The following is a 12,750-nucleotide window of genomic DNA, read 5'->3' as shown; positions in this document are numbered from 1 at the left end:
TGCTAGAACAATATTGCATTCGTTCTGTTATGCACTTTAAAACATTTTTCTGAGACGAGATCCATGGGATTTCCCAGAAAGCCAAAGGGTCCATCTCACAAAAAAGATTAAGAAACCTAATCCATAATGGTATTTTGCCCCCTGGATGGTGGAAGATGATCTAAAAAGGTATCATGGTGTCCATCCAAGATTTCTGCTGGTTGCATAATTTTGGTCTTTTGCAACTCAAAGACCTTTTTGTTCCCTCAAGTCCCTTCGATGTTACTATATTTCTTACCACCAGGCTGCATTTTGGTTTGGATAAAGTAGACAGCTTAAACATCAATCAGTGTAACAGTACATGGGTGCCAGTAAACTCTGGCAACCCATGTTTCCTAATCTGTAAAATGGGGTAAAATTGTGCAACCAGTTAGAATTGAGGAGGTGACTACATAAAATAAACATAGAACATGTTTGTGCAGTGCCTATCAAAGTAAATGTTCATTAAAATGCCCACTTGTTTTATATTTATATATTGAAATGTTTCTCCTTCTGTACTTGAAAGAAAGCCTTGAAGTTGATGGCAAACTCTGCATTTATGCCAGTTTGCAAGAAGAGAAAATTATTAGACTTGGCAGCGTAGATAAGTTACTGCTGTATTCAATTCAAGGCTGGTTCTGTTCTGTTTTATGAGGATGGGAGGAGGGATGGGGTAGTTCCCTACACTAAATGCACAAGAGGTTAGAGACTCTTAAGTTTAGTCCTCTTTATAAAAAAAATATTTAAACTAAAGTTTAATTGCTTAAAAAAAGGAATTTCTTCAAAAACCATTGACTGTGAAGTATTTTCATATATCATCAAGGAATTCCATTTTAAAGGTGGGCTTTGATGAGGCTGCAGCTTTATCACTTTATAGCAATTGATTAATGAAGACAAGCATGAGAGTATAAATGGCATTATGAAAGATATAAGGTGGGAAGTTTAAATTGTGTTTATTACATGTGTTTAAAAGTGTGCTTATCTACTAAACTCATAAGGTAAATGTATATACATTTGGGTATGTTGAGATTCACAACGATGTTTATTTTATTAGAGCTAATGAAGGAAAGAATCATATTAGGAAATAATTTTTATTTTGTGGCAAAAATCTGGAAAAGGGTTGGAAGCGGGTCCAGAAAGACCTGTTCTCCTTTAGGACTTGTCTATTATAATAGGCCAGCCTCTTTCCTTTGTGAAAAACACTCTTTAGAGGAACTTCCAGCAACATGGCAAGTGAGGAATAATATATTTGGGGCTTCCTAAAATCCCAACAGACAAACGTTCTAAGGGCTGGGGTTGGGGTTCTAGTACTCACACATGGACTAAAGATGTGGTGCTGGGCCATAGCTGGTGGGAAGCCAGACCAGGGACTTCTTCATGGAGCCTGGATCCCCTAAGAGCTGCCCCTTCCATTGCAATGAAACCAGAAAATCCCCAGCCTGTAGACCATGGAGCCCTCAAGGAAACTCATGCTTTTCCAGAAGCCTTAGGTAGAAAGAAACAAAAAGGCAACTGGAAGAAACCACACCCCAAGCCTATGCCAGAGATGGAATTTAAACTTACATTACCTGCTACCTGAACTGAGCCACAAGGAGATAAATTAACACAAAGGACCATTGAAACGCCTGGGACCCTGCCAGAATCAAAACCAGTGACACTTTCACAGCTAGGACACGTGCAATTATCCAAGAGAAAACAACACTCACAAGAAGGTGCATGTACAAAAAGTGAGTTACAAAGGCCTGAGAGAACAACTCTCAATGTCAGAGAGTTAGCAGATGTGCAAACAGGACTATCAAAACCAAAGAACCACAGATAACAGACCAATATGAGAGTAATTATTCAACATGTATTTGTGATAATATAAGAGGTAAAAGAAGGTCTAGAAAATAGAACACTAAGAAAAAGATAAATGAATGTAAAAAAGAACCAAAAGACGCAAACCACCTTTTACAAATAAAAACTATTAACAGTCACTACAATCAGAAACGTAAAAGAGGAGGTAAAGTAGTTGTCCTACCACAGTTCAAGAGGGAAATAAGAAGGTGGCTATGAGGAAATTCTCCAGAAAGCAACACAGAGATATAAAGAAATGGAAAACATGAAAGATTAACTAAGAGACATGAAGGACACATTGAAAAGGTAAAACATTTATGACTGGAGTTCCACAAGAAGAGAACAGAGAGGTGAAGAGGTGAGGTGGATGGGTGGGGAGATAGATAGATAAATGGACATATGGAAACAAAGAGAAAGTAAAATTCTAAACAGCAAAAAACATAAACAGGGGAGGAAAAGTCAGAGTTTTCTTTAGAAGGTGGGTAAGAGATATTGATTAATTGTCTTCTGTGCATGTTAAAATTTAATGGAATAAATTCTCAAAAGGCAACAATAAGAAAGCAAGCAAATAAAAATGGGCAAAAGATTTAAACAGACATTTCACCAAGAATATATACTGATGGCAAATAAGAACATGAAAAGATACTCAACATCATTCATCATCAGGGTAATATAAATTAAAATCACATATGAGATATAAATATGCACCTTTTAGATAGCTGAAATTAAAAAGATTGACCAAAGTAAGTGTTGGCAAGGATGTGGAAGAAATAGAACCCTCCTGCATTGCTTATGGGAATGGAAATGGGAGAAACACTGTGGAAAACTGACAATTTCTTTAAAAGTTAAGCATACACGGGAGGGGGAAGGGTAAGCTGGGACGAAGTGAGAGAGTAGCATTGACATATATACACTACCAAATGTAAAATAGATAGCTAGTGGGAAGCAGCCGCATAGCACAGGGAGATCAGCTTGGTGCTTTGTGACCACCTAGAGGGGTGGAATAGGGAGGGTGGGAGGGAGACACAAGAGGGAGGGGCTATGGGGATATATGTGTACATATAGCTGATTCACTTTGTTGTACAGCAAAAACTAACACAACATTGTAAAGCAATTATACTCCAATAAAGATGTATAAAAAAAAAAACAAAAACATACACCTACCATACAATCTAACCATTCCATTCCTAGGTATTTATCCAAGAGAAAAAAAATAGCATTGTTCATATAGACACAAATGTTCATAGCATCTTAATTTGTAATAGCCAAAAACTGGAAACAACTCAAATGTCCTTCAATGGGTGAATTGATAAAACAAATTGTGATATATCCACCAACCAAGTACTACTCAGCAATACACTTTTAAATGATTAATATATGTGTATATGAACTTGTGTGCATATGTATGTGATATACGTATATATATACAATGTAATTTATGCAATTTTGTATAAATCATTCAATTCAGGAGTGAAGTAGCATGATACCTGCAATTTACATTCAAATTGGTCAGTTAAAAATTGTGTAATATATATAGAAATGCAAAAGTGACAAAATATAAACAACTGATAAATTTAGGTAAGGGTAGCAATATTTTCTATTCTATTCCTTCAAATTTTCTTCAAATTTGAAATTATTCAAAATAGAAATTTTGAGAAAACCCAGCTATATGTGTCTATATGAGACATAACTAAAATATAATTACACAGAAAATGTAGAGGTAAATGTATGCAAAATATACACAAGTAAGCCTTAAACAAAAGAAAGCTGATGTGGCTGTAAAAATATCAGACAAAACAGACTTTAAGGCCAGAAAAAAATTAGTAGAAGTTCATGAGTTAAAGGACAAAGGACACAACTCTTCAGGAGTTCTGAATGCCTGAATTTATATTAATTTCACAACATAGTCTCAAATACATAAGGCAAAAGATGTTACCAGTGCAGTCTTCCCTCAGTATTTGGGGGGATTGATTCCAGGACCCCTGAGGATACCAAAATCTGCAGATACTCACATCCCTTATATGAATTGGTATAATATTTGTATATAACCTATGCACATCCTCGCATATACTTTAAATCATCTCTAGATTACTTATAATACCTAATACAATGTAAATGCTACATAAAGAGTTGCCTGTGTGTAACATTTTCAAGCTTTGCTTTTTGAAACTTTCTGGAATTTTTTTATGTTTTCAATTTGTGGTTGGTTAAATCAAGGAAACCCATGGATGTGAAGGGCTCACTGTACAAGGAAAAATCATCAAATTTACAATCATAGTGGACGATTTTAAGGCTCTTTTCTAGGAAATGGATTGATCAAGTAGACAAAAAAATTGGTAAAGATATGAAAAATTTGAGCATATAATTCATATGTCTGATATAAAGGGCATTTATAGAACCCAATTACAAACTCTCATAAAACATTTATTAAAACTGATGATTCCATAAGCCACAAAGGATGTTTTCAACCAACAGGAAAGAATCTATATCATTCTCTGATGACAATGTAAAAGATAAAAGAAAGGAATAAAAAGGAAACAAAAATAGCCAATCCCTGCCCCCCCCCCATATATTTGCAAACAAAACAAAACAAATACACACTTATTCTAGGAACTTAGCCAGCAATTAATTCCCTGCATCAAATTCCTTTCTGCTTGAAGTACCAGAAAAGAGTGTTCTTTTCTGCACTTCCTCTGACTGATTGTTGTCTACATTAAAAAGCAAGAACTCCTGTTCAGCTACATACTATAAATAAATTAAAATCCAACACATAGATTTGTAGAAGACACTTGTTACTCACAAAGCCAACCAAGGATCAATATTGATGATATACACAGAACTAGGAATCAGTGAGAAAAACCCAGATAACGAAATTGAAAATATGAACAGTGAGAAAACCCAAATAGCATAAGAACACATGAAAAGTTGCTTAACTTCCAGAGTAACTGGAGAAGTGCAAAATAAATTACATCATTTCATTTACGTTAAATTGGCCAAAACTTAAAAATTAGGTGTTGGTGAATATAGAGGGAAATGATAGCTCTGACAAAGTATTCTGGTTAAAATTTAAATGACAGTTTGAAAAACAACTTGAAAAGACCTATTAAATTTGAGGATACATGTACTGTCTGGCCCAGCAGTTCCACATCTATTAGTACACCTGAGACAACTGCTAATATTGCATAAGGATGCACATTGTTTTAGTGGCAAAAAAATTTTTTTTGATAAAACATAATGATCTACCAACCAGAAAATAAATAAGTATCAATAAACTGTGGCTTATTCATTGTATAGCTTTTGAAATTAAAAAATAATCTACTTGTAAATTATGGATAAATCTTGAAAACACTGATGAATGAAGACAGCAAGTTGTAGAAGGACGTACAGAGTAAGATACTTTATAGTGTTTACGGACAATACATATGCCCTGAAAACTGTGAATGTGAATGGGAAGAATTCCCGTTAACTTCAACAGTAACTGTAACATTTTATTTCTTTAAAAAAGTATGAGGCAAATAAGGCACAATAGTAATGTATACACTGGGTGGTGGGTTCATGAATGTTATTCTCTACATTTTTCTGTATATTTGAAATTTGTGTAATTTAAAAAAATAAAGGAAATAATTCTAATAAAGGTGTAATACTATAATTGCCATTAACAATAGCAGAAGAAAAACACCATTCTGAGATACTATGAAAAATGAATGAATAATGAATGTTCACAAATGCCTAACTTTGCACAGGGAACAAAGTTAGGCATTACCTATTGTGATTGATCAGTGTTTTTGGTTTTGTTTTTAATTAGGGGATTAAAAGAATATCTGTTCTTATTCACTAGTAAAAGCTACTAGGCCCCAAGTAATTGAAAAGTGAAGGAAATATATGGTATCATGGATAAAACATCTGTGTAAAGATCAGAAATTCTCACTTTCCCTAGAGATGTGTTTCACAGTACAGAACTAATTTGATTTGTGGATTCCCAAGATAGAATCATGGTCACAAAAACTAGCTTTGCAATAAAAACTCTGGGTTCTGGTCTTTAAGAACCTGGCAGATCACTTCAATTTTTTAAACCTGTTTACTTAACAGTGATATAAAAATAATAATACAAATGAAAGCTCTCTGTAAAGTGAAAGTAAAACCCTTATGAAATGTATTACCTCAGTAGTTAACTCTAAATTCTATAGCTGAGCTGATGTTAATCTGTTTCAAGGGCCATCCAAATCAATTTAGTTCTATTCTACTCAACTTGTACTGTTGAATGTCTGCCTCTATTAAAATGCTCAAGAGCTTTATCTTGCTAGGGCAATGGAGAAGCAAAAGAGGGTGATGAAGCTGTTACCGGGCTCCAAAACTCATAAAATAGTAACTTGTAAGTTGGTTCATAACAGATTAAGTCTCCTGAGTACTCTTTATAACAGAAACTATGCTAAGGGTTTTCATTTAATCTTTACAATACCAGTTTTGACATCAGTTCTATTATACTCTCCAGATTTTACATGAAGAAACTGAAGTTTAGAGAAGTGAAGTAACTTGTCCACAGTCACATGGGTAGGTCAAAGGCAAAGCTGAGGTTTGGAGCTAGTTTTGTTGGATTCTAGAACCTATTTCTCATGTCTGGGTCACCCATTACTGATACAGGATCTATAGACATGAAGCAGTGAACATAACTTCTAACCCAATTAGATCTGTAAACAAGGTTTTCATTCCTAAAAGACTTTAATGAACCATTATAGCCATAAAACTATAAAATTTAATACTGAAAAAGGATTTAGATATCACCCTTAGTTTATTCTTTTATTAATTTATTTATGTACTCATTTGTTTGATAGGTATTTATTGAATATTGATCAATATTTATCAAACAAGCGACTATATTAATAGGTAAAAGAATAAATTAAAGACAATATCTGAATTCTCCTTAAGTATGAAATTTTATGCTTCCATGGCTATAAGAGCTATTGTAGAAAAGATACACGAGATGCAAATTCTTATCTTTAGCTTGCAGTCCACATGAACACAATTAATTAGAGAAAGTATTTTATGTATGTCATGTATTATCTAGTCCACCACTTTTACAGCTGAGAGAATTGAGGTACAAAGAGGTAATACCTTGAATAATAACTTGGTAATCCAGTTAGTCAAATCATGTTGTCACAGACCCATGAAGACCAAGTGTCCCTAGTGTATTTTGCCTGTTAATATAAATATAATAAGACATACAAATTAGGTGTTAGGAAAGATGAGTTTATAGTTTTGCCTGTTAAAACATGCTTTGTGTGAACTTTATTAAATGAAAATGATAATTCACAAAACTAGGTTTGTTTGACTCCTGGAAGGGATCAGAGAATAAAATCATCAACCACCTTCCTTCCAGTAAGGGGATTCCAGAGACTAGCTGAAAGTATTGTATTAAGAAGTCCCTTCTGTTGCCCTGACAAATCTCCACAGGGGATCCAAGTTCAGCACTAGGATGTTTCAGACCAAGTCTAGGGTTTCAGCTGGGTTGTGATCTCCAGACTGCAGGGCTGCACTTTCATATGAATCAGCATAAATATGGGTTCCTCTCTTAGAGTGGAACACTCAAGTTTGGATCCAAAGCCTGACTGGGATTGTAGACTATGCTCTTCGTAATTTCAGGCAACTTAATTTAGGCCATTTCCACCTAGAAAATGTCTCATTCAGGTCCTCTCTATGCACTGTCTCACTAAGGTTGTGTGTCCATGAGGGTAGATCAGATTTGTTTGGAAGTTTAAAAACCTTACAATGATACTCTTCTCTTTCCTTCAGACCCCACATATGATTTGTCAACAGTTTTTGCTATTTCTACTTCCCACATAGCTTGGATTTTTCCACTGCTTTCCATCTGCACTACCCACCTAGCCGAAGCCACATGACTGTTCCCCTGATTGCTCAGTGACCTTCTGATGGTCTCCCTGATGGAGCCCACTCCCAACACAGAGACACACAGAGTGCTGTATTAAAATGCTGAGTCATCCTGTAACCCCACTCCTTACAACCATTCATTGACTTAGGGGTGCGTTAAATAACATTCAAACTTCTTCCCCTAGCCTACAGAGTCCTCCGCCATCTGATTGGCCCTTCCTGCATCTTCATCCCCATTTTCTCCACCCTCCCCTCACTCACTAGGCTCCAGCCTGCTGTTTCTTAGTTTCTGGGTTGTGCCAAGTATTTCCTTACCTCAGAAGCATGGTCCTCACTCTTTTCTCTGCCTCAGCAGCTTTCCCCACACCCTTCACTCATTCTCATCCTTTGGATATCAGCCTGAATCTTCCTTCCATAGACTCTCCTCCTCAGCCTCTTTTATTTGCTATCTCAGCCATTTGCTTTTTTCCTGTATAAAATTTACTGCTACTTGTGACTGAACCTGCACCCCAGTGGGGGCAGTAGGAAAACTAAAAAGTAAAAAAGTAAGTGATCTTTGCTTTCCAACAATGATCTTGATCTGTAATTAGCTGAGCATCTGTCTTCTCCATTAGAGCATAAGCCCAACAGCAGAGACCTGTCCACCCCTCTCACCACTGTTATCTCCAGTTATGAATACACACTGGCGTGTAAATAACTGTTGAGTGAATTAATATAAGAATTCTGTTGATCCTTATATGTATTCATATATATATGAATTATATACTAAGTTCTTTTGTCAGTTCCATTAGATTTTAAGTTGTTCTCAGTTTTCTACATAGACAATCATATTGTCAGGAGTGGGGAAGATAACTGCATCATAGCTTATCCAATAGCTATAGCAATTCTTTTCCTTTCCCATGTTATTATATGAGCTGAAACATCTGAGGAGATATCTCTGGCTCCATCGTGGGAAATAGGGTAAACTAGCAGGTAGAGCTCCAGGCCCCTAGTCTTGCCTCAAAAATAAGAGCTAAGCTTTAGTTGGTTTTCTAATTGCTCTACAGAAGAGTTTATGAAGGGAAAAGGGTTCTACTCCCCAAAAGAAACTTGAGAATCACTGGGCTAGAACTTCTGAAACAATGTAAACAGTGGTATCCCAGTCATCCTTGTCTTTTTAAAAATGATCATTTTTTGACTATTTAATACGAGCCAGGTAATATGCTAACTAGTTAATATACATTTTCTCACTACAAACCCTATGAGTTGTATATCAATATTTCCATTTAACAAATAGCTTTTAAAAGGCTAAGTGAAATGTCCATACATGCAAAGAAAGTAAATATTACAGTCAGGATCCAAATCTTTCTAATTCTAGCCACTTCTCACAACTACTGAGGTAAATAAGGCCATATATGTGGAGATTTTAAAATACTTTTTCCCCTTTAGTAATTTGAAGGTAGACAAATTGTACTTTCTAAAAAATAGCCACAACAATATCTCTTATCCCACATAACTCCTATGATGTGACTGTGACACTCATACCACCAAAAGGTAGTGTCTGTGTCCCCTCATTTTGAATCAGGGTGAGCTTCTGCCCACACTCAGAAGTGATATTCTGTGACTTCCAAGACCAGGTCATAGATGATTATACTGCTTCCTGTTTCTCTAGGAAGTCTATCTCAATTCCTAGACGCCATGAAATGAGGAAGACCAAGCAGCCTTGGAGGGGATCCAAGGCCCCTGGCTCACAGCCCTGGCTGAGTTTATAGCTGGCAGTTAGCACTAGCTTGCCAGCCATGTAAGCAAGTCATCTTGAAAGTAGATCCTGGGGGAGGAGCTTCAAGATGGCAGAAGAGTAAGACGTGGAGATCAACTTCCTCCCCACAAATACATCAGGAATACATCTACATGTGTAACAACTCCTACAGAACACCTACTGAACGCTGGCAGAAGACCGCAGACCTCCCAAAAGGCAAGAAACTCCCCAGGTACGTGGGTAGGGCAAAAGAAAAAAGAAAAAACAGAGAAAAAAGAATAGGGATGGGACCTGCACCAGTGGGAAGGAGCTGTGAAGGAGGAAAGATTTCCACACACTAGGAAGGCCCTTCACTGGCGAAGACAGAGGGTGGGCAGGGGGGAACCTTTGGAGCTACAGAGGAGAGCACAGCCACAGGGGTGCGGAGGGCAAAGCGGAGAGATTCCCGCACAGAGGATCGGTGCCGACCAGCACTCACCAGCCCGAGAGGCTTGTCTGCTCACCCGCCAGGGCGGGCAGGGGGTGGGAGGTGAGGCTCGGTCTTCAGTCGGATCTCAGGGAGAGGACTGGGGTTGGCTGCGTGAACACAGCCTGAAGGGGGCTAGTGCACCACGGCTAGCCGGGAGGGAGCCCGGGAAAAAGTATGGAGCTGCCGAAAACGCACGAGACGTTTTCTTGCCTCTTTGTTTCCTGGTGCGGGAGGAGAGGGGATTCAGAGCGCTGCTTAAAGGAGCTCCAGAGACGGGCGCGAGCCGCAGCTATCAGCGCGGACCACAGAGACGGGCATGAGACGCTAAGGCTGCTGCTGCAGCCACCAAGAAGCCTGTGTGCAAGCACAGGTCACTATCCACATCTCCCCTCCCAGGAGCCTGTGCAGCCCGCCACCTCCAGGGTCCCGTGATCCAGGGACAACTTCCCTGGGAGAACACATGGCGCGCCTCAGGCTGGTGCAACGTCACGCCGGCCTCTGCTGCCGCAGACTCGCCCTGCATTCCATACCCCTCCCTCCCCCAGGCCTGAGTGAGCCAGAGCCCCCGAATCAGCTGCTCCTTTAACCCCATCCTGTCTGAGCGGGAACAGATGCCCTCAGGCGACCTACACGCAGAGGCGGAGCCAAATCCAAAGCTGAACCCCAGGAGCTGTGCAAAGAAGAGAAAGGGAAATTTCTCCCAGCAGCCTCAGGAGCAGCAGATTAAATCTCAACAACCAACTTGATGTACCCTGCAAATGTGGAATACTTGAATAGACAACGAATCATCCCAAATTGAGGAGGTGGACTTTGGGAGCAACGATGTATATATATTTCCCCCCTTTTCTCTTTTTCTGAGTGTGTATATGTATGCTTCTGTGTGTGATTTTGTCTGTATAGCTTTGCTTTCACCATTTGTCATAGGGTTCTGTCCATTTTTTGTTAGTTTGTTTTTAAGTATAGTTTTAAGGACATGTTATAATTGGTGGGTTTGTTTTTTGGTTTGGTTACTCTCTTCTTTCTTTTTTTTTCTATTACTTTTTAAAAGTTTTTTTACTAATTATTTTTTATTTTAATAACATTATTTTATTTTATTTTATCTTCTTTCTTTCTTTCCTTTTTTTTTCTCCCTTTTATTCTGAGCTGTGTGGATGACAGGCTCTTGGTACTCCAGCCAGGTGTCAGGGCTGTGCTTATGAGGTGGGAGAGCCAAGTTCAGGACATTGGTACAGAAGAGACATTCCCAGCTCCACGTAATATCAAATGGCGAATATCTCACAGAGATCTCCATCTCAAAGCCAAGACCAGCTCCACTCAATGACCACCAAGCTCCAGTGCTGGACACCCTATGCCAAACAACTAGCAAGACAGGAACACAACCACATCCATTAGCAGAGAGGCTGCCTAAAATCATAATAAGGCCACAGATACCCCAAAACACACCACCAGACATGGACCTACCCACCAGAAAGACAAGATCCAGCCTCATCCACGAGAACACAGGCACTAGTCCCCTCCACCAGGAAGCCTACACAACCCATTGAACCAACCTTAGCCACTGGGGACAGACACCAAAAACAATGGGAACTACGAACTTGCAGCCTGTGAAAGGAGACACCAAACACAGTAAGTTAAGCAAAATGAGAAGATAGAGAAACACACAGCAGATGAAGGAGCAAAGTAAACACCCACCACACCTAACAAATGAAGAGGAAATAGGCAGTCTACCTGAAAAGAATTCAGAATAATGATAGTAATGATAATCCAAAATCTTGGAAACAGAATGGAGAAAATACAAGAAACACTTAACTAAAGAGCAAACAAACAGTGATGAACAACACAAAAAATAAAATTAAGAATTCTCTAGGGGCTTCCCTGGTGGTGCAGTGGTTGAGAATCTGCCTGCCAGTGAAGGGGACACGGGTTCGAGCCCTCATCTGGGAAGATCCCACATGCCGTGGAGCAACTGGGCCCGTGAGCCACAATTACTGAGCCTGCACGTCTGGAGCCTGTGCTCCGCAACAAGAGAGGCCACGATGATGAGAGACCCCCACACTGAGATGAAGAGTGGCCCCCACTTGCTGCAACTAGAGAAAGCCCTCACACAGAAATGAAGACCCAACACAGCCATAAATAAATAAATAAATAAATAAATAAATAATTAAAACAACAAAAAAAAAAACCAGAGAATTCTCTAGAAGGGATCAATAGCAGAATAACTGAGGCAGAAGAACGGATAAGTGACCTGGAAGATAAAATAGTGGAAATAACTACTGCAGAGCAGAATAAAGAAAAAAGAATGAAAAGAATTGAGGACAGTCTCAGAGACCTCTGGGACAACATTAAGTGCACCAACATTCGAATTATAGGGGTCCCAGAAGAAGAAGAGAAAAAGAAAGGGACTGAGAAAATATTTGAAGAGATTATAGTTGAATACTTTCCTAATATGGGAAAGGAAATAGTTAAGTCCAGGAAGCACAGAGAGTCCCATACAAGATAAATCCAAGGAGAAAGACGCCGAGACACACATTAATAAAACTATCAAAAATTAAATACAAAGAAGAAATATTAAAAGCGGCAAGGGAAAAACAACAAATAACATAAAAGGGAAACCCCATAAGGTTAACAGCTGATCTTTCAGCAGAAACTCTGCAAGCCAGAAGGGACTGGCAGGACATATTTAAAGTGATGAAGGGGGAATGCCTACAACCAAGATTACTCTACAAAACAAGGATCTCATTCAGATTTAACAGATAAATTAAAACTTTTACAGACAAGTAAAAGCTAAGAGAATTCACCACCA

The sequence above is a fragment of the Eschrichtius robustus genome, chromosome 20 (genome assembly GCF_028021215.1).
Source record: "Eschrichtius robustus isolate mEscRob2 chromosome 20, mEscRob2.pri, whole genome shotgun sequence".
In the NCBI taxonomy this organism is placed as follows: domain Eukaryota; kingdom Metazoa; phylum Chordata; class Mammalia; order Artiodactyla; family Eschrichtiidae; genus Eschrichtius; species Eschrichtius robustus.
The sequence above is the reverse complement of the archived record's forward strand: the minus strand, read 5'-3'. Positions refer to the sequence as shown.